This window comes from Rhinoderma darwinii, chromosome 10 (genome assembly GCF_050947455.1).
Source record: "Rhinoderma darwinii isolate aRhiDar2 chromosome 10, aRhiDar2.hap1, whole genome shotgun sequence".
Taxonomy (NCBI): domain Eukaryota; kingdom Metazoa; phylum Chordata; class Amphibia; order Anura; family Rhinodermatidae; genus Rhinoderma; species Rhinoderma darwinii.
The window spans coordinates 76,102,568-76,124,681 of record NC_134696.1 but is presented as its reverse complement, the minus strand read 5'-3'; positions in this window follow the sequence as shown (position 1 = coordinate 76,124,681).

Genomic DNA, 22,114 nt, shown 5'->3' with positions numbered 1-22,114 from the left:
ACGGGGTACAACTGGGCGGCGGTCCCTACGCTGTCTAAGTGCATGGGAGAACAAAAAGGGAACACGCAAGGGAAGGGGCAGTAGCCCACGGAACGCCGCGAGGAAACGGAGAGGTGAAGAGTAGTCAGGACCAGGATGAAGTGGAGTATACCCAAGTGAGCACGGAGGAGGAAGCAAGCCGGAGGCAAAGCAAAGCGGGTAAAGCAGAACAGCAGCAAGGCAGAAGCACGGCAGAAGCAGGCTGGAGCAAGCAGCAGTGGGGCCAGGAATCCAAAAGTATTACAAGCACTGAGGAGGAGAACACAGCAGGTAATAAAGGACAGGGGGCGGAGCTAACTCCGACTGACCAGGCCGCGATAGGCTCTCCCACTTCTGAGCCTGCCACCCTGGTTGGTGGGAGATGGTGTCAGTCGAACAGGTCTGGCCTCAGGTGTGGATTGATTAATCCCAGGAGTATACCTAGACGTAGTACCTGGCAGATCCCTAAAAGACAGTGTCAAATGCCTTTGCAAAGTCCAAAAACACTATATCCACAGCCAGGGGCGCAGCTAAAGGCTCATGGGCCCTGGTGCAAGAATTCAGCTTGGGTCCCCCTACCCCTCCCCAACACCACAAGACCCCTGCCGCGCCTATGGCCAGCCGCCTTGCCCAACAGCCCCACCAGTATACTTCCCCCCATAGCCGCCACCACACAGTATAATGCCCCCCGTAGCTGCCCCCATACAGTATAATGCTCCCCATAACTGCCCTCATACAGTATAATGCTCCCCGTAGCTGCCCCCCACACAGTATAATGCTCCCATAGCTGCCCCCATACAGTATAATGCTCCCCATAACTGCCCCCATACAGTATAATGCTCCCCGTAGCTGCCCCCACACAGTATAATGCCCCCCATAGCAGACCACATACAGTATAATGCCCCTCAAATTCCCCCATACAGTATAATGCCCCCATAGTAGCCACATAGAGTATAATGCCCCCGTAGCAGCACCATACAGTATCATTATACTGTATGGTGCTGCTACGGGGGCATTATACTCTATGTGGCTACTATGGGGGCATTATACTGTATGGGGGAATTTGAGGGGCATTATACTGTATGTGGTCCCCCATAGCAGCCCCATACAGTATAATGCCCCCATAGCAGCCCCATACAGTATAATGACCCTCATAGCTGCCCCCTCACAGTATAATGCCTCCCATAACGTATAATGCCCCCATAGTGGCCCCATACAGTATAATGCCCCCACATCTGCCACCATATCCGCCCCCCCCCCCGACAGTATAATACCCCCATACGGTCTAATGTTCTTCATAGCTGCCACCATATAAGCCCCCAGACAGTATAATGCCCCTCATAGCTGCCACTATATCAGCCCCCCTCCTTATACAGTATAATTCCTCCATATGTGCATAATAGAAAATAATAAAGTTACTTACCTATCTCCGTTTCCCACGACGGGTGGAGGAGGAGATCTTTCTCCTCCTTTGCCCTGTTTTATGAGTGACTCGGCACAGACAGGCGCGATGATGTCACTAAATCGCGCCTGTCTGCGCCGAGCTGCTAATAACTCATGGCACAGCCATCAGCTCCTTGCTCCTGGATGAAATTCAACTGGATCTGCGTCCTAAGGACGCAAATACAGTTGGAAGCAGGACCTCGGTGAGTGGTTTGCGACCCCCCGGAGGTCTTCACACAACCCCCCAGGGGGAGTGTGTGATCGCAATGGGGTCACTTTACGCCTTGATCATCTATGCAGGTTCAAATCAGGTGGGGGGGTGCGAGCTCGGAGAAGTAAAGACACACTGAGACCAAGTTCTCAAAGTAATACTTCTAATTTATTGAACTACAGTGCTCATACTTATAGCATCAGACGAACAAAGAACATTCCATAACATATGAGTCATCTGTACGTTCAAGCCTTACATCTTCCTTTCCCATAAAAGCTCATTGGTGGAGCACCAGGTATTCCCTTAGGTTTCCTTTATGCTTAGGGGGGTGGTCAAGTGATTGACGTCCATCTGTTTGCAATTTTCAAGGGACAGCAGAGCATCTGCAAACTATTTCTTCTCTTAACCTTTCTAAAATACCCATTATTCTGTATAGTCATAAGAGCATTAACCATTTATCTCTCACAAATTCCCCCTTTTGTGATTTTAACCATCTTATCTCTTAAACTCACAACATCCGTCTCTGCTCATAGTGTATAGGTCTTCGAGAAAAAGCATTTCTTATCTTACAAAAAGCATAACAATTGAAACATGTAAGTAGTACAAATAATATCAACATACAGATTAAAGGTTGAAACAATACGTGTAATATTGTAGTGGCTGTAGGGGAAAATCCTGTGAAAATATCATACCAGTGGTGGGCACTAACATCCTTTATGGCTGAGGATAAATGCACTATTTTTCCTGAAGCTATAGTGGCCACTACTTTTACTTTATTTAAAGGGAATGTGTTGCCAGAAAAACATGTTTTTTTTTAAAAAATTAAACATTTAGTGTGTGGGTGATTAAACATTGTTCAAATTTTTTTTATTTTTTTTGCACGAGTCTGGAAATATTATAAATTATTTCTAATTTATAATACTACCCATTTTTGGCCACTAGATGGAGCTGTTCCCAAAGTTGCAGCATTGCAACATTGGGTTAAAAGCCCTCGCTCTAGTGAGCTCTCAGCATTCCCCCCTCCTTTATCCTGGCTAGTGCCGGGATAAACGAGGGGTTTGAACGGTGTAACCTCCTACACTGTGTGTCGCCATTTTTTGAGCTAACCCACAGTGTAGTAGGTTAACATACAGTAGTAAACACACTTAAACACGAACATACATTGAGATCTCTTACCTGCTCCTGCCGCCGCGGCTCCCTCCGGCGCGTCCGCTCTGTTTGCTGCCGCTGGTGCAAGTGCACAAATCCGGAAGCCGCGACCGGAAGTAGTAATATTACTGTCCGGCCGCGACTTCCGGTCCACAGGAAAATGGCGCCGGACGGTGCCAATTTCGAATAGGACTGTGTGGGAGCGGCGCATGCGCAGTTCCCACACAGACGCCGTACACTGCAGTCAATGGGACGGGAGCCGTTCGCAGTCCCTATGGGACTGTGGCTGCTGTATTCCATGTCTGTATGTGTCGTTAATCGACACACACAGAAATGGAACAAAAAATGGCAGCCCCCATAGGGAAGAAAAAGTGTAAAAATAAGAAAAAGTAAAACACAAACACACAAATGAATATAAACGTTTTTAATAAAGCACTAACATCTTTAACATATAAAAAAATAATTTGTGATGACACTGTTCCTTTAAGGTTACATTGTGTTCTTTTATTAATTTCTGGACATCTTGTGATTTTTGTAATACCCTTCTTAGTTCTTCTAACGGTAAACTAAAATTGCTATAAGGTAGTGGTTCAGGAACCCATATTGTAGACATAATTTCTTCTAGGGTGGGCAAGAAAACTACCGTATCATTACCCCAATTCAAATGAGTCACATTATACAAACACCCTGAGAATGGACTAGTGACATTAAATTGTTTAAGTGTCTTTAGGTCATCCGTTATAAGACATACATGCAAAGGGCCTACTTCTATATATATTCTCAATTGTGAAGCAGGGATAACTGTGAGTGGACAAATATTATCTTGATGCTGCATCAAGAAGGGTTCATATATTCCTGATTGCTGATTACACACATACCCCTGTTCCGTCAATTGGCATAGGTCAATGTCAACAGTCGTGTTTTGTGAACTTATGTGAGTTCCCTTTATCTCTGGCATCCAGTACTGTCCTTCAAACCTAACTGGGTCTATCATCACCATAGGCATAACTATAAATTTGCATAACAATGTAGGGCTTTTTACCTTGAAAGCTATTAGTCTACCAGCACACCAAGTGGGAGTGCATTCAGTATGTTCGGGTTGCAACAATAACCAAGTATTATCCACTTTTTCTACCGGTAGAATATCTGTCCACTGTCTTACGTGTGTGCTGAATAATTTTGATTTAAAATCATCCATCTGTTCTCTTTGCCATATTGTTTTGAGAGTACATACAGTCCAATTTACAAACGCTGAGATATTCTCCATGGTTCTATATTGCACTAGCATAGATTCGTTAAAAACATTTAAAAACAGCTGATCTATTTTGAGACCACTCTGTTGGGTAGCAAAACTCGTAGGCAACCATGTAGCTCCTACGCATAAGGCTGTTGCTGTGTCGTCTCCTACGGAACCAAGTTTATTCATGACTGTTTCTAACTGTATACCATTCAATACTCCCAGTCCCGTTCCTACCCCTCCTAACATTGTGTCATACCATTCTCTCTTTATTCTAGTGTGACAATCTGGGGGTTTAGGGAAGGAGATATTGAAATGTATATTCTTCCTTTGTTCTTGAGTAACAGCATTCTTACATGTATGTGGTATTCTTTCTAAACTTTGTTCAGTTATGTGTGGCTTATGTTCATCATGTAAAATTTCAATTGATAATACAAAAATCGTTCTGTTACTTATTTCTGATGCATTGGTACAGAGTATTCTATTCATACCTCGTGTAACAAATACAGTTTAATTTACCTTATCACATCCTTTTACACTTTCATTATAGTAGTCTCTTCGTTGTATCGTTTGCTTTTCCAAATATTTCTGCACAAAATGTTTGTCAGTGTTAATGCAACAAATAAGCAATTTACTTGACACCTGGGTAATCGTGACATTTGGCTGTTCCCCATATTTTAGGTGTAAGTACCCACTCCTTCCCATTTGTCCTGACTTAAAAGTTCCTGCTGTGGTTGTCCAATTGGCAATCAAACACCTGGTATTTTCTTGACATGTAAAATTGCCTTGTTTCCGTGTCCTTGTAGCATTGTTCCAGCTCATTGTGAACATTTTTCCCTGGCCTTCCCCTTGTATTTTTACCACAGGGGTTGCTGTCCATACATTGTGTAACATCATAAAAACAGTAATTATCGCAACAACCGAGAAAAGCTTCATCTTGACTTCTCAGTCCTTCGTCTTTGACGCTTCTTGAGATTCTTCTGATAGTATCAGGACCTTTTTACAGTGGCTGGCATGTATCCAACTGGGTTTTCCTTCTAGCTTTACTGAGGTGCTTCTAACGAGCAAAACTTGAAAAGGACCATCAAACCGTGGCTCAAGGCTCTTCCTCACGTGTCTTTTGACAACGACCCAATCTCCTGGTTCTAGCTTATGCGCGCCGGCAACCGATTCTGGGTCTGGAATGGAAGAAAATACTTGTGCATGCACCTTGGTCAATTGTTTGCTCAGGGTTGATACATAGTCAGTTAACCTACCATACTGCATCTGGAGCACCTGTGGAAAATAACATCCTAGTCTGGGAGCCGACCCAAATAAGATCTCATATGGGCTGAGACCTGTTCTTTTTGTGGGCGTGTATCTTACTGAGAACAAGGCTAATGGTAGACACTTGGTCCATGGTTTCCCGGTTTCTACCATTGCTTTTTGGATTTTCAATTTGAGAGTCCCGTTTAATCTCTCAACCTTACCACTACTTTGCGGATGGTATGGTGTGTGTAGTGCTTGGTTTATACCTAATGAAGATAAAATATTGTTCATGATTTCACCCATAAAGTGTGTTCCTCTGTCGCTCTCAATTACTTCCGGCACTCCATATCTGCAGACCACTTCATTTATCAGCTTCTTGGCTGTGGCTACTGCTGTAGCTTTGGTGACTGGAAAAGCTTCTGGCCATCCTGAAAAGAGATCAATACAAACAAGCACATACTCATAGGTATCAACTTTGGGTAGTTGAATATAGTCTATCTGCAGTCTCTGGAACGGATATATAGGTCTGGGTGTGTGCTTCTGTGGTACTTTTACAGTTCTTCCAATATTATGTGTTGCACAGATCATGCATCCTTGTGTAAAACTGCTGGCCATCACACTTAGCCCTGGGGCATACCACACCTTGTTTACCAAGTCCATCATTGCCGTTTTTGATTGGTGAGTCGCTCCATGTGTTATTTGGGCCATCATTGGGAACATTGTCTTAGGCAGGCACAGTTTATTCTGGCATTGCCAGAGGCCATCTTTTCATAGCGTTGCTCCTTGGGCCGTCCACTTGTCTTTTTCTTCTTTTGTTGCTTGTCCTTGAAGTTTTTGCAGTAATTCCGGGCTTACAGCTGGTCTTGTTTCCTCTGGATCTTTTATCTGACATACGGCTGCTAACACGGGTAGCTTCTGTGCTGCTTGCTTTGCCGCTTCGTCTGCCAGGGCATTTCCCCTTGCTTCTGGTGTGTTGGCCGTAGTGTGAGCTTTTATCTTTATTACTGCTACCTCAGTTGGTAATAATAAAGACTCCATCAAATACTTTACGAAATCTGCATACTTAACTGGGGTACCTGCTGAAGTCAAAAATTGTCTTGCCCTCCATATGGGGCCATAATCGTGTGCAATCCCAAATGCATACCGAGAGTCAGTGTAGATATTTGCTGTTTTACCTGTGGCCTGATGGCAGGCTTGGGCAAGTGCTTTTAGTTCTGCTTCTTGTGCGGAGCATGAGGCCGGTAAGGATGCTGTTTCAAGTACGGTATGTTCTGTGGTGACTGTGACTGTGAAGAAAGAACCTTGCACACAATACCGTGAACAATCCACAAAGAGTATCAGGTCTGGATTTTGGAGTGGGGTATCTTTCACATGTGCGAACCCCACTGTTTCCTGGGCCATAAGGGCCATACAATCATGTTCTTCAGTATCTGGTAGATATTCTGACCATACTTTACCTGTCTCTACTCCCCCTTGCTCCAGAGGCAGTAAGGTAGCTGGGTTTAAAGTGGTACACCTATGGAGTGTAACCTGCTCAGGGAGAAGAAGCGCACAGGTTAATCTTAGATGTCTGGCAGTGGACAAATGCTTAGGTTGTACTTGAGTTAGAATAGCAGTAATATCATGGGGGGCATATATCTGTACAGGAAATGCTAATACAAGATCAGACGCTTTATTCAACATAAGATTAACTGCAATAATAGCTCGTACACAGGATGGGGATCCACGGGCAACCGGGTCAAGCCTAGCTGAATAGTAGGCAACTGGGCGCTGTTGTGGACCATGTGCTTGCGTAAGTACAGACGTGGCATGGCCATTTTGTTCAGTACAATATAGTCGAAAAATCATAGTCGAAAAATAATTGGGGGTCCCGAGAGCTGGGGCTGTCTGGACCACCAATTTCAAAGTGTGGAAGTTCTCTTCAGCTTCGGGCGTAAGGTGGAAAGGCTGGCTACTGAGGCAGTCATACAGAGGCTGCATGAGAATGGATGCGGAACGAATCCATGGTCTGCAGTAAGAGACTAAACCTAAAAATGTACGTAAAGCATTTAAAGATTTTGGAACTGGTATTTGTACAATAGTTTCTACTCTGCTGTGTGTGAGATGCCTCGTGCCTTGTGCCACACAGTGTCCTAAAGATACAACTTGAGTACAACAAAATTGCAATTTGTCTTTAGAGGCCTTGCACCCATTTTCCGCTAAAAACTTCAACAGTGATACCGAAGCTTGGATACACGCTTCGGAAGAGGGACAGCAAAGAAGTAAATCATCGACATACTGTAATAATACAACATCCGGTGGTGGCAGCCAATCGGCTAATACTGTTTGCATAGCAGCCGTGTAAGCACTGGGTGAGTTGTGGGCACCTTGAGGTAGAACGGTCCATGCATATTGTTTGCCTTGATGGGTGAATGCAAAGAGGTATTGGCAATCAGTATGTAGAGGGACTGAAAAGAATGCATTTGCCAGGTCCACCACCGTAAAATGAGAGGCGGTAGGTGGAATCTGGACTAAGAGCACATGAGGGTTTGGAACAATGGGCGTATTAAATACAGTGGCTGCATTTACTGCCCTAAGGTCTTGAACCATTCTATATTTAGTGGGCTGCCCTTTGTCTGATTTCTTTTTGACTGGATACAGTGGGGTGTTACAGGGGGAGAATATTTCCACCAGAACTCCTGCATTCAGAAAATCTTTTATGCTATCCGAGATAGCGTCTGATTGAGCCTGGCTGAGAGGATATTGCTTTTTCTGGGGCAGTGGGTGGCCAGGTTTTAGTTGTACAGTGACAGGGGGTACTGGCAGAACTCCTACGTCCGTAGGGCTTTTCGACCATAAAACATGAGGTATATGTTTTAAATGGTGATGTTGTTCTACTGGAGTACACACGTGGACTCCTACTGGCGGTCGGTCTTCCCATGGATCTGTATCACAGGCTGCTATGAGACACAGCTCTTCATCATTTAAACGACCGGTCAACTTGACCGTACCATCTGTAAGATATTCTATGTGGGCTTGTAATTTCTGCAACAAATCTGCACCTAATAGGCAGACGGGAGTTGATTGGCTAGCAACTAATCTAGTGACCAGAGACCGATGTGGGCCAAAATGTAGGGTGACAGGTTTTGTCACTTGATTATTCGCTATACTTCCTCCTACGCCTATGCATTCCTGATAATCCGGGGATAGGAGGTCTGAAGGGACGTGTGCAGTTTTTATGACAGTGGTGGCTGCTCCCGTGTCTATTAAGAATGGAATCGGGGTTCCATCATTAATACTCAAAGGAACTGTAGGGGCAGGTCCTAAAGTTACTGATTGTATTAGGACCACTGCACTTTCCCTGGGGTTGCCACTGTTCTATGCTTGATATGTTTGTATCTGTTGGCCACTAGGTGGGGCCCTGGGTATGTTTCCTTCGGTCTGTCTGGGGCGCTTTGGGCCTCTACAATTTCTGGCAATATGCCCTGTATTTTGACAGTTGTAACATATTATTTCCCTACGGGGGGGTCTATTCTGTGTCCCCTGTGGGTTCTGGTATATTCCTAACCCCGTGGTCGGCTTCCTACGCTGAGTCTGGGCTTTTAATCCCTGCTCCACTCCCTGAGCTACCTTCAGCAAATCTCTAGGGTCTAGACTACGATATTCTGGTCTGGCCGTTTTCAGCCCGTCTTGTATGGGTCTTTTTAATCCTTCCACAAAACTACTAGTAAGCAGTCTACAGTCCAAAGGGTTTCGTTCTCGATACCCCATGTTCTTCCAGCTTGTCTGGAGCCTAGTGAAGAATTTCTCCACCGTTTCTGAGTTTTCCTGAGTGAGGTCCGTTAGATTTACTCCTAACTCGGCTTGCTTGTGAGTTGCCCACTCTTTTAGCTGTATCACCAGTTGATCCCCTGAATCCTCACTCTGTCTCCATTCCTCCCCTCCTGCTAGGGGTTCTAAGTGATCCAATACTGTGGCACTATATCCTCCCATTTTTGTATGTATCAATTGTGCTAGGTCCTGCCAGGTTGCTTTGTACATACTCTGTATCTGTTCTAGATATCTATAGAAGGGTATGGGTTCTGCCTCTGGATCTGGTGCTTTTTGGACTAATATAAGTGCATCCCTGGGATTCCAGGGTTTGTACTTATATTCCCTTTTCCTAATTTTCTTATCTGCCTCGCTAGCGTATATGTTGGTCAGTACCTGGAGCTTGGAGGCAACTGCATTCAGCGCCTCTGTAGCATCTTTCCCCACTGGTATATTCCTCCCTTCATCCATCTGGTCTTGGAGGGTTTGGAGCTGCCTTTCTCTTTCTCTTTCTTGTTCCTCTCTTTTTGCCTTGTCCTTCCTGTTTTGCTCTTTTTGCTCCTCTTCATCTTCCTCATCCCCTCCCTCTGCTCCTCTATTTGTTTTTCCTGCGCTAGTAATTACCCCTGCTGGTGCTAACACCACTGGGGCCATTCCCGCAACCTGCTTATATGGTTCCGGTATATGCGTGGGGGCAGGCGCAAAAGGGTTGTTGTTCGAGTATCCTGGCACTACTGGGTATATACCTAGAGGATTTTTGTCCCTAGGTCTGGGAGCGCCACATGCATAACATACATCCCTCCACTCAAGGTTCTGAGAACCGCACCTAAAACACGTCCATCCTTCTGGACCATTTAACGTTCTGTCTCCTTGCCTCGGGGGTCTACCTACCTTCTCTGTCCTTTTTCCTGGATTTTCATTATAACAATCATAATAAAACTTTTTCTTACATTCTGTTTCCATGCATCCCCCTCGTGTTACTTCCTCTGACACCTTCTTCTATGCTTCGGCTTTCTCAGTCAACCCTTTATCTTTCAGCCATCCACGCTTTGTGTCACAACATTCATTCCATTTGTCTGCATCTAACCGTCCATGGGATTCTAGACCACATTCTTTCATTAATTTTTTTTATTCCCTGTGTCGCCTTTTTACCTTCTCTTTCTGCTACTACCTGTTTGGCGGTTTGTCCTTTGGGGTGTTCATCTTTAAAGAGGGTAACCAAGTTTCCCATCTTGTGACTGTAAGTGGTGGCCTTAGGCACACCCGTATTTTGTTACAGATTTTAGCTACTGACAGATGAATTCTATTCTCATCTATTTTAGACAGTTTCTAGTTTCCGTACTTACTTTCTACTCTGGCCAGAGAATCTTGCTTTTACAGTCCTTCTTATTTACTTTAAACACCACTCAAGGAGATATCCTCCACACCATAACAGTAAAACGGCTAGTATCCCTAGTCCAAATAATAGGGCGAGTGTCAAATCCAAGTGTTGATTCATCATGCCGGATTATTGGACTGCACAAAATTTTCGATTTCCGGGCTAAAATTTTGCCTATCATAATCCCCGTAGTCACCTGAAGCATGTACACATGTTTCTGGTAATTTGCTGGATTATCTGAATTTTTTTATTTTTTATTTTTTTTATTTTTTTTTAAATTTCCTTATTCTAAAATGCATTTGTGACACAAAACTGGGTTTCTACAACATTCATACAAATACTGCCATAGAGATCAGGCACTTTATCCTGAGGGTAGGATTTATTTTAGACTTGACCAGATTTTTACACTAAAAATACCCTCATGTGGCCCCTCTATTCCTCAGGAGTACTACCGGGAAGGTGACCTACCAGACAGGAAGGTGCAGAGCAGAGTTTGTAAGAATTAAGTCTTCTTACCTTGCTGCAGCAGTGGTCTGCCCGTTCCTTCGTCCGGGAGGTCACCACTCTAGTCCCGGGAGATCCCTTAGGTGGGGTGCCGTCCTTCTGGTCAAGTCCCTGTTCGGGCACCAATTTCTGTGATCGCAATGGGGTCACTTTACGCCTTGATCATCTATGCAGGTTCAAATCAGGTGGGGGGGTGCGAGCTCGGAGAAGTAAAGACACACTGAGACCAAGTTCTCAAAGTAATACTTCTAATTTATTGAACTACAGTGCTCATACTTATAGCATCAGACGAACAAAGAACATTCCATAACATATGAGTCATCTGTACGTTCAAGCCTTACATCTTCCTTTCCCATAAAAGCTCATTGGTGGAGCACCAGGTATTCCCTTAGGTTTCCTTTATGCTTAGGGGGGTGGTCAAGTGATTGACGTCCATCTGTTTGCAATTTTCAAGGGACAGCAGAGCATCTGCAAACTATTTCTTCTCTTAACCTTTCTAAAATACCCATTATTCTGTATAGTCATAAGAGCATTAACCATTTATCTCTCAAAAGTGCGACCCACAGTTTGTAATGTATTGTGTCATGCAGTTTGTGTTTGCGGTGGAGAGAGGAGAGGGGGGCCTGTAATTTAAAGCCCCCCTCTCCTCTCTCCATCGCAAACGGTACAAGTACAGTACAAAACAGACATACATTACAGGCCCCCTCTGCAGCTCACCTGCAGTCTTCCATGCTCTTCCGCATCGGCTCTTCCACAGTGGCTGGAACGCACCCTCTCGTGACGTCACGGTCACATGGTACACTGAGTGTACCATGTGACTGTGCCGTCTAAACACACCATGACCGTAACCAGGAAGTGCCGACTTCACGGCACATACAAACATTGTATTAGCGCGCTGCGTGGCAACGGGCTTATGGTTCCGGTCGCATCTGCGACCCCTATAGCTACGCCACTGTCCACAGCGGCCCCTCTGTCTAGGCTTCTGCTTACCTCTTCATAAAAACAAATCAGGTTGGTTTGACAGCTTCTGTCCTTAGTAAAACCGTGCTGGCTGTCATTTATAATACTATTTATTGTCACATAATTCTGTATATAGTCCCTCAATAGCCCCTCAAACATTTTCCCCACAATGGATGTTAAGCTTACTGGTCTATATTTACCCGGGGAAGACCTAGAACCCTATTTGAAAATAGGCACCACATTTGCCCTGGCCAGTACCTTGGCACTATACCAGTCACTAGAGAATCTCTAAATATTATGAAGAGGGGGACAGAAATAACTGAACTAAGCTCCTTAAGAACTCTAGGGTGTAACCCATCTGGTCCCGGGGCCTTGTTTACGTTTATTTTATTTAATTTAGCTTGGACCATACCTACATTCATCTAATTCAGTATATCAACTGATATATTAACAGCACTGGCACCGGCTACATCAGCTGCTCTTTCTTCAGTTGTATATACAGAGCTAAAGAACCCATTTAGTAACTCTGCCTTCTCTTGATCTCCTGTGACCAACTCCCCATTACCACTATCTAGGGGTCCTACATGTTCAGACCTTGGCTTTTTATCATTTATATACTTGAATAATTTTTGGGGATTTGTTTTACTATCCTTGGCCACCTGCCTTTCATTTTGTATTTTTGCTAATTTTATTACATTTGTACAGATTTTATTAAGCTCTTTAGATTTTACAAAGGCTGCAGATGTACCCTCAGATTTGTATTTTTAAAATGCCATTTTTTTGTCATGTATTGCCCTTTTCACAGAAGGTGTAAGCCGTGTGGGATTTAATTTTAGTCGTTTATACTTGTTACCTATAGGAATAAATTTTGCACTATAATTACCCAAAGTAGATTTGAAAATCTCCCATTTATCATTTGTCCCATTATTTGACATTAGTTCTTGCTAGTCTATATACTGAATTTCAGCCCTCATCCTGGGGAAATTGGCTTTCTTAAAATTAAATGTTTTTGCCCTCCCAGCCTGTGTTTGTTTTTTACAGTATAGGTAAAATGTAACTATATTGTTATCACTGTTACCTAGGTTTTCACTAACATTGACATTCCCAACAAGATCTGCATTATTAGAAATGACCAGATCCAACAGAGCTTCACCTTTAGTCGGGTCTTCCACAAACTGGCCCATAAAATTTTCCTGCAACAGGTTGAGGAAATGTCTCCCCTTTGCAGTTGAAACCGAACCATGACACCAATTAATATCCCAGAAATTAAAATCTCCCATTATCACTACAGTACCCGCCTGTGCAGCCCGCTCATCTGTTTATATAGCTGACCTTCCATCTCCTCAGTTATATTGGGGGGGATCTATAGATTACACCAAAAGTAATTTTTTCAGTGTTTACCTCCCTTTCTAGTTCCACCCACAAGGTTTCAACCTCCTCACAGTATTCACCCACTATTGTCTCTTTCACACTCGCCTTCATATCACTTCTCACATACAGACATACACCACCGCCTTTCCTATTTGTCCTGTCTTTCTGAAACAGTGTAAAACCCTGTAGATTTACAGCCCAGTCATGTGAAGAGTCCAGCCATGTTTCAGCAACACCAACTATATCTATATTTTCTTCCAGTACCAAGGCCTCCAGCTCCCCCATTTTGCTTGCTAGACTTCTGGCATTTGTGAACATACACTTTAACTTGCCTTTTCAGTTTTTCACTTTTATTATCAGAAATGTGATTTGGGCATTTTTATTTACACTGCTGTTTTGTAACAAAAGGATCTCCTTATCCTGTTGTCTAGTCCTCTCCCGACACCATTTATCAGTGCGACACCGGCCACACATCTATGAATTATTATTTATTTACTGCATTATTATACCCTCTTATTATGCCCTGATGTTCTCCGCACAGATTACATATGCCCCCCACATTATAAACTGAAATACCAGCAAAACCCCAAACAGACCAACTACCAAGAAAAATCTGCGCTCCAAAAGCAAAATGGCGTCCCTCCCTTCTGAGCCCTGTAGCATGCCCAAACAGCAGTTTGCGTCCACATATATGGCATTGCCATACCCAGAAGAACCCGTTTAACATTTTATGAGGCATTTGTCCTCAGTGTCACAAACTGGGCACAACATATTATGCACTAAAATGGCATATCAGTGGAAAATTGCAATATTCACACCATCCACTTAGCACACTATGACTTAATAGCACGTCATGGTGTGGGGGTTGATGTATGGAGCGGGTCTCAGCTGTGTATTACAGCTGACACCCAGGACTAACTGATAGGAACTGTAAAGGATCTGCCAGGCACAGCTTCGGGGTTAACGCCCATAGATAATCAGTCTGCACCTGCTTCTATGTCTGTGAGACTGACTCCATCTTCCACCACTCAGGGTGGCAGGCTTAGGAGTGGGAGAACCTATCACAGCCTGGCTAGACGGAGCTAGCTCCCGCCCTCTGTCTATTTATACCTGCCTTTCCTGTTCCTCCTTTGCTTGTGATTCTTCTCGTTTGGTTTCCTGGCCCTGCTGCAGCTTCTTGTACTATTGTCCTTGCTTCAAATTGACCCCGGCTTGCTGACTACTCTCCTGCTCTGCGTTTGGTACCTCGTACACTCCTGGTTTTACTCGGCTTGTTCACTACACTCCTGCTCTGCGTTTGGCACCTCGTACTCTCCTGGTTTGACTTGGCTTGTTCACTTCTCTTGTTGCTCACGGTGTTGCCGTGGGCAACTGCCCCTTTCTCCCCCTAGCTCTGTGTACCCTTGTCTGTCTGTCTGTCGTGCACTTATTGAGCGTAGGGACCGTCACCCAGTTGTACCCCGTCGCCTAGGGCGGGTCGTTGCAAGTAGGCAGGGACTGAGTGGCGGGTAGATTAGGGCTCACTTGTCTGTCTCCCCACCCCCGTTATTACAGGAACAGTGATCGTGCGGTTACAGAAGCCTGTAAAAATAACAATATACTGCAATACATTAGTATTGCAGTATATTGTACCAGCGATCCAATGATCGCTGGTACAAGTCCTTTAAGGGGACAAATAAAATGTGTAGAAGAGTTAAAGTTATTAGTAGTGAGAATGAAAAAAAGTTTAAAGTTTCAAAAAAAAAAACCTTTTCCCATTTTTCTTCTAAAGTAATGTAAAAAAACAAACAAAATTGGTATCGCTACGTCCGTTAAAGGCCGAACTATTACAATATACCATTATTTAACTTGCACGGTGAACACCGTAAAAAACGTAAATAATTTAAACGGCCAAAATTGTTTTTACTGCACGGCGAAAGCTGTAAAAACGAAAACCCCAAACAATTGAATCTGATTTTTTTCCTATATTACTATATTGTCGTATTTTTTTTCAGTTTCCCAGTACTTCTTATGGCATTTTAAATGGTGTCAATAGAAACTACAATTCCTCCCACAAGAAATAAGCCCTCACATTACTCTACTGATGGAAAAAGAAAAAAAAATATGGCTCTTGGAAGGCGGGGAGTGAAAAACGAATATAAGAAAGCAAAAAATGGATTAGTCCTGAAAGAGTTAATTCATTTCTAATGAACAGAACGTATGACCACATGTGGGGTATTTCCGTACTCGGGAGAATTTGCTTTACAAAAATTGGTTGTTTATTTCTCCTTTATCCCTTGTGAAAATTAGAAAATTCAAAATTTTAGTGGAAAAATGTTTTGGTCTCTCTAGGGCATTGCAAAGGCGCCATGGCACCGAAAAACAATCCAGCAAAATCCGTGCTCCAAAATCCAAATGGCGCTACTTCCCTTCTGAGCACTGCCATGGGTCCAATCAGCAGTTTATTACCACATATGGGGTATTGCAGTAATCAGGAGAAAATGTTTTACAAATGTTGTGGTTCTTTTTTTCCTTTATTCCTTGTAAAAATTTAAAATTGCTATGCTTTTTCAGAAAAAAAGTCGATTTTCATTTTCACTGCCTAATTCCACTAAATTCTGCAAAAAACCTGTGTGGTGAAAATGCTAACTATACCCCTAGATAGGTGTAGTTTCCAAAATGGGGTCACTTTTGGGGGGTTTCCCCTGTTTTGTTCTCTCCAGGGCGTTGCAAACGCGACATGGCACAGAAAACCAATCCAGCTAAATCTGTGCTCCAAAATCCAAATGGCACTCCTTCCCTTCTGAGCCCTGCTGTTGGTCCAATCAGCAGGTTATTACCACATATGGGATATTGCTGTAACCAGGGGAAAGGGTTAATGGGACTGAGTTGTATTACCGGGTACATGCGTAACTATATGGTACATAATGTAGCCATGCTGCACTCAACACACGTTCTCATAGCCTACAAGCGAACAAACAGGGTATGTCAAAATGCTAACTATACCCCTAGATAAATTCCTTGTTAGGTTTAGTTTCCAAAATTGTGTAAATTTTGGGGTGTTTCCACTGTTTTGGTACCACAAGACCTCTTCAAACCCGACAAGGTGCCTAAAATATATTCTAAAAAAAGGAGGCCCAAAATCCACTGGGTGCTCCTTTGATACTGAGGCCTGTGTTTCATTCCATTATCACACTAGAGCCACATGTGGGATATTTCTAAAAACTGCAGAATCTGGGCAATAAATATGGAGTGCATTTCTCTGGTAAAACCTTCTGTGTTACAAAAAAAAATGTATTAGAAATGAATTTCGGCAAAAAAAATTAAATTTGTAAATTTCACCTCTACTTTGCTTTAATTCCTGTGAAATGCCTAAAGGGTTAAAACACATTGTGAATGCTGATTCGAATACCTTGAGGGGTGCAGTTTTCAAAATGGGGTGACTTCTGGGGATTTTGTAATATATAAGGCCCTCAAAGCCACCTCAGAACTGAACTGGTCCCTGAAAAATGGCCTTTTGAAATTTTCTTTAAAATATGAGAAATTGCTGCTAAAGTTCTAAGCCTTGTAACGTCCTAGAAAAATAAAAAGACGTTCAAAAAATGATGCAAACATAAAGTAGACATATGGGAAATGTTAACTAGTAACTATTTTGTGTGGTATTACTATCTGTTTTACAAGCAGATACGTTTAAATTTAGAAAAATGCTAATTTTTGATTTTTTTTTCAAAATTGTGGTGTTCTTCAGAAATAAACACCAAAATTATCGACAATTTTTTTTCACTAACATAAAGTACAACACGTCACGAGAAAACAATCTCAGAACCGCTTGGATAGGTAAAAGCATTCCAACGTTATTACCACATAAAGTAACACATGTCAGATTTGAAAAAATCAGCTGTTTCCTGAAGGCCAAAACAAGCTGGGTCCTGAAGGGGTTAAACAGTTGCATCCATAGTGCTTCCATAGCAGTAATATTAATAGTGCCATATAACAGTTATAGCCACAGTTCTTAAAAAACAATTCCAGCAACAGTTCAGACACAGTTCCCCCATATTAGTTGCAGCCAATATAACCCATGGTTAGCTCCATTTAATACAGAGTGTGGTACACCTTCCACCCAATAAGCAGTTGCCATGTATAAAGCACCCCCTTCTGCCACTCCTACTTACTGTGATAGTACAAATGCCACCAGTTCAAATTGTCATATTTTTAGCGGTCAATCAATGGCAGTCTTAATTTTGCTCTCCTTTTCACCCATACCCTATAACTTAATTAACTATTCATGCTTCAGCATATAGTCTCATGTATTAGAACAGGACCCAGATTCTAGATAGTTAGTGGAATAAAAGGAATTATTCCATATCAAAGCATCTATCGGCATGCTGCATTACAGCAGCCTCATCTAAGCTACACTAAGGGTATGTTCACACGACCTATTTTCAGACGTAAACGAGGCGTATAATGCCTCGTTTTACGTCTGAAAATAGGGCTGCAATACGTCGGCAAACATCTGCCCATTCATTTGAATGGGTTTGCCGACGTACTGTGCAGACGACCTGTAATTTACGCGTCGTCGTTTGACAGCTGTCAAACGACGACGCGTAAATTTACTGCCTCGGCAAAGAAGTGCAGGGCACTTCTTTGCCACGTAATTTGAGCCGTTCTTCATTGAAATCAATGAAGTACGGCTCAAGGTTTACGAGCGTCTCAGACGCCTCGTAAATTACGAGGAGGAGCTTTTACGTGTGAAACGAGGCAGCTGTTAACAGTCTGTCTTTTCACACGTAACTGCCTCTCAGCGTGTGAACATACCCTTACAGCGTTTCCCTATTCACAGTGATTGACGGGCTGCTGTGGTTTTGTGCTGATCATGGCATGACTCTACTCCCAATGGTTCCCATCCGATATGATCTCTAAGTCCAATTTCACCCGGCAGTATTTTGGATTTTGGCTTTTATTTGCTTCAGTATTTGTAAGCCATAACCAAGAGTGGTGCCTACAGAGAAAAACAATGAACAGATTTTCACCTTAGTTTTGGTTCCACTCAGGATTTTGGCATACAAATACTGACGCTAAATACTGACCAAAATAATATCATGTGAAGGAGACCAAAGGATGTATTTGTACATAGCACGATAGCCGCATGCAATTTTGTTACAAATTACCTACGTTTTTTATGCGTTTTTTGGCCACGCATCTGTTACACATAAAGTATATTAACCCCTTCCCGCCCAATCACGTACAGTAACGTGATGGAAACTGGTGTCTTAACGCCTTTCCACATTACTGTACGTGAAGGAGATGAAGCTAGCTCAGGAGCTGAGCCCGCACCATCACCACCAGATGACAGCTGTAAGCTGGCACCAGAGGTATCGGCCAGGACTGGAGCTAGCATCCGATCCGGCCCCTCAGATGCTGCATTCAATAGAGATCGCAGCATTGGAGGAGTTTTTAACCACCGGCACCCTAGCAACTAGGTTACCGGTGGCTGCAAAGGTGATCGGAGGCCTAATACTTACCTCCTGGTCTGCCAGCAACGGTAGCCTTCTATGCCCCGCTCGGCGGCGGGGTCTAAAAGGCTTCCGGTACAATCGGCAAGATGGCGCCAGTTCAGCTTCCGGCTCAGAAGTTATGCCGGCATTATTAGCGGTGGGTGTCCGCTGTATGTTACAGTGAACATCCGGATCTATCAGCAGGAACCGGAGCTAGCGCCGATTCCTGCCATTAACCCCTTCGATGCAGCGATCCAATGCGATCGCTGCATCAAAGTGGTTTGTATAAAATTGTCAGCCTGCCATGCGATGGCAAGGCTGGCGACTGCTACTATGTCAACAGGAGCCCTAACAATGGCCTCCTGACTGCCATTACGGAAGCTGATTAGTCCCCGCCCAGAGGCGAAGCCTGATCGGCTTGCTGTCAGTGAACAACTGTCAGTTCCAATACATAGGTATGTATTAGAACATCAAACAAACATTGGACCTTCAAGTCCCCTAGTGGGACTAAAGAAAAGTGTAAAAAAAAGTGTAAAAATAAAAGTTGGAAAAAATACAATAAAAGTTTCAAGTAATAAAATAAAACACAATCTCCCCCTTTTTGCCTTATCAAATTATTTATTATTGGAAAAAAAAACAAACTATACATATTTGGTATCGCTGCGACCGTAACGACCTAAACTATAAAAATATTATGTTATTTATCCTGCGCAGGGAACGCCGTAAAAAAAAACACCTAAAAAATACTGCCATAAATGCTGTTTTTTTTGGTCACTTTGTCTGCCAAAAATTGAAATAAGTGATCAAAATTTTGCATGTATCCAAAAATGGTGCCTATAAAATCTATAACTCATCTCGCAAAAAAACAAGCCCTCATACAGCTCCATCTATGAAAAAATTATGGCTCTCACAACTTGGCGACAGAAAAAATACATTCTCTTTACAAAAGTAATTTTATTGTGCAAAAAGTTGTAAAACATAAAAAAATTTATCAAGGCACTAAAATTAGGGAACCAGGAAGGGGAGAGCCCAAACATATCTGCTGCAAGCGAGGGCGCCTGTATTATACCAGGACAACAATTTCCCGGCAAAATTCCCCAAACTACAAAGGTGCGGAGTGTGGACCAAAAGGGGAATAAGGAAGGACATTTATCAGTGTGACACCGGCCTGTCCAGAAAAGATTGTGTCACAGCATAACACACATCTATGGATTTTTTTTTTTTTTACCTTATACCACCTGACTATGCCCCTGATGTAATCTGCCCAGCTCACATATGCCCCACATTATAAATGGAAACACCAGTAAGCCTCCAAATAAAACTATTACCAAGCAAAATCCACGCTCCAAAACCCAAATGGCGACCCCCCCCTTCTGAGCCCTACAGTGTGCCCAAACAGCTGTTTACTTCCACATATATGGCATCGCCATACCCGGGAGAACCCTTTTAACAATTTTTGGGTGTGTGTCCCCAGTGGCACAAGCTGGGCACGACATATTTGTCACTGATTTGGCATATCCAGGGAAAAATTTGAATTTGCACCTTCCGCAGCGCAATCATTTATGGAAAAGACACGTGGGGTGAAAATGCTCACTACACCCCTTAATAAATGCCTTGAGGGGTGCAGTTTTCAAAATGGGGTCACTTGTCAGGGGTTTCTTTTATTATTTCACATCAGATACTCTGCAATTGTGAACCAATACTTTATATGTCGCCAAATTAGGCCTCAAATTTACATAGTGCTCTTTCACTCCTGAGCCCTGTCAAATGTCCAGGCAAAAGATTAGGGTCACATGTAGGGTGATTCTAAAACAGGGAAACACAGCATAATAATTAGAGAGCTGTCTAGTTATGGTGGCACAAGCTGGGCACCACATATCTATGGAAAAAATCCCATTTTCACTCTCCAACATCGTGTGCACACTAATTTCTGCAAAACACCTGCGGGGTGATCATGCTCACTACACCCCTAGGTGAATACCTTTAGGGGTGTTGTTTCCAAAATGGGGTCACTTCTAGGGGGGGGATCCACTGTTTTGGTCCCACAGGGACTTTGCAAATGCGACATAGCGAACAGAAACCAAATGCACAAAATCTGTACTCCAAACAAAAGCAAATGGCGCTTCTTCCCTTCGGAGTCCTGCCGTGTGCCCAAACATTAGTTTATGACCACGTGTGGGGTATTGCCGTACTCGTGAGAAATTGTTTACAGGTGTTGGGGGGTTCTTTTTTCCTTTATTTGTTGAGAAAATGAAAAATTTTGAGCTAAAGCTACGTCTTATTGATGAAAAAGTTTTTTTTTCATTTTCACTGCCCAATTCTAATAAAATCTATGAAACACCTATGGGGTCAAAATGCTCACTACACCCCTAGATGGATTCCTCAAGGGGTGTAGTTTTCTCAATGGAGTAACTTATTTGGCAATTTCATTGTTTTGGTCCCTTAGGGGCTTTGCAAATGTGACCTGGCCTCCGCAAACCATTCCTGCTAAATTTGAGCTCCAAAAGCCAAATGGCGCTCTTTCCCTCCTGAGGATTACTAAGAGAAATGTGCGTCGAGGTGCAGCACACGTTTAAAACTAATAAGGATAAGTAAGTTATTTCATATGGATGCTGTTATACTTATATAAAAGACATTTAATCAGCAGACTATGTATAATGTATGAGGACATACCATTGTAATCCCTGAGTGTTCCTTTCTTTTACAAGTAAAACACATGGTTGGTTGTTCAGCATAGAGTAACTCCTAAAAACTTGCTAGCATTCTGACATAGACCTATGCTATCACTATAAAGCTTGTCACATGTTATATAGACATTATCATACATGATTTTCTTAGTCCAGTATAAAATAATAAGCGTTGCCAATTGTTGATATCATTGTTCTTTGCTATATTCTGTAGTAAATGTTTATTTTTATGATATGTAAACATTTAATTTTTAACATGAGAATTTAATAAAGTATTTATACAATTTTAAATTATATGGTTATCATTTCTGGTTTCAAGCTCCTAATGTGTTTGGTTTTTGGTTTACAGTTTTTATGCAGCGTATAGGACCTGTGAGAACACGGCCTTTGGGTATATGTAGACTATGCGGTTAAGGTGCCATTAAAAAACGACATTCAAAAACTGCATACGTTTTTACCTTGTACCTTTTTTTATGCAGCTGCATTTTATTACAGCATTGAAAAACTTACCAAATTGCAGTAATAACGCATGCAGTTTTTAGGAATCCGTCCGAAGATTGAGTAAAACACTTAGGCTGGGTTCACATGACCTATTTTTAGATGTATTGGAGGCGTTTTACGCCTCGAATTACGTCTGAAAAAACA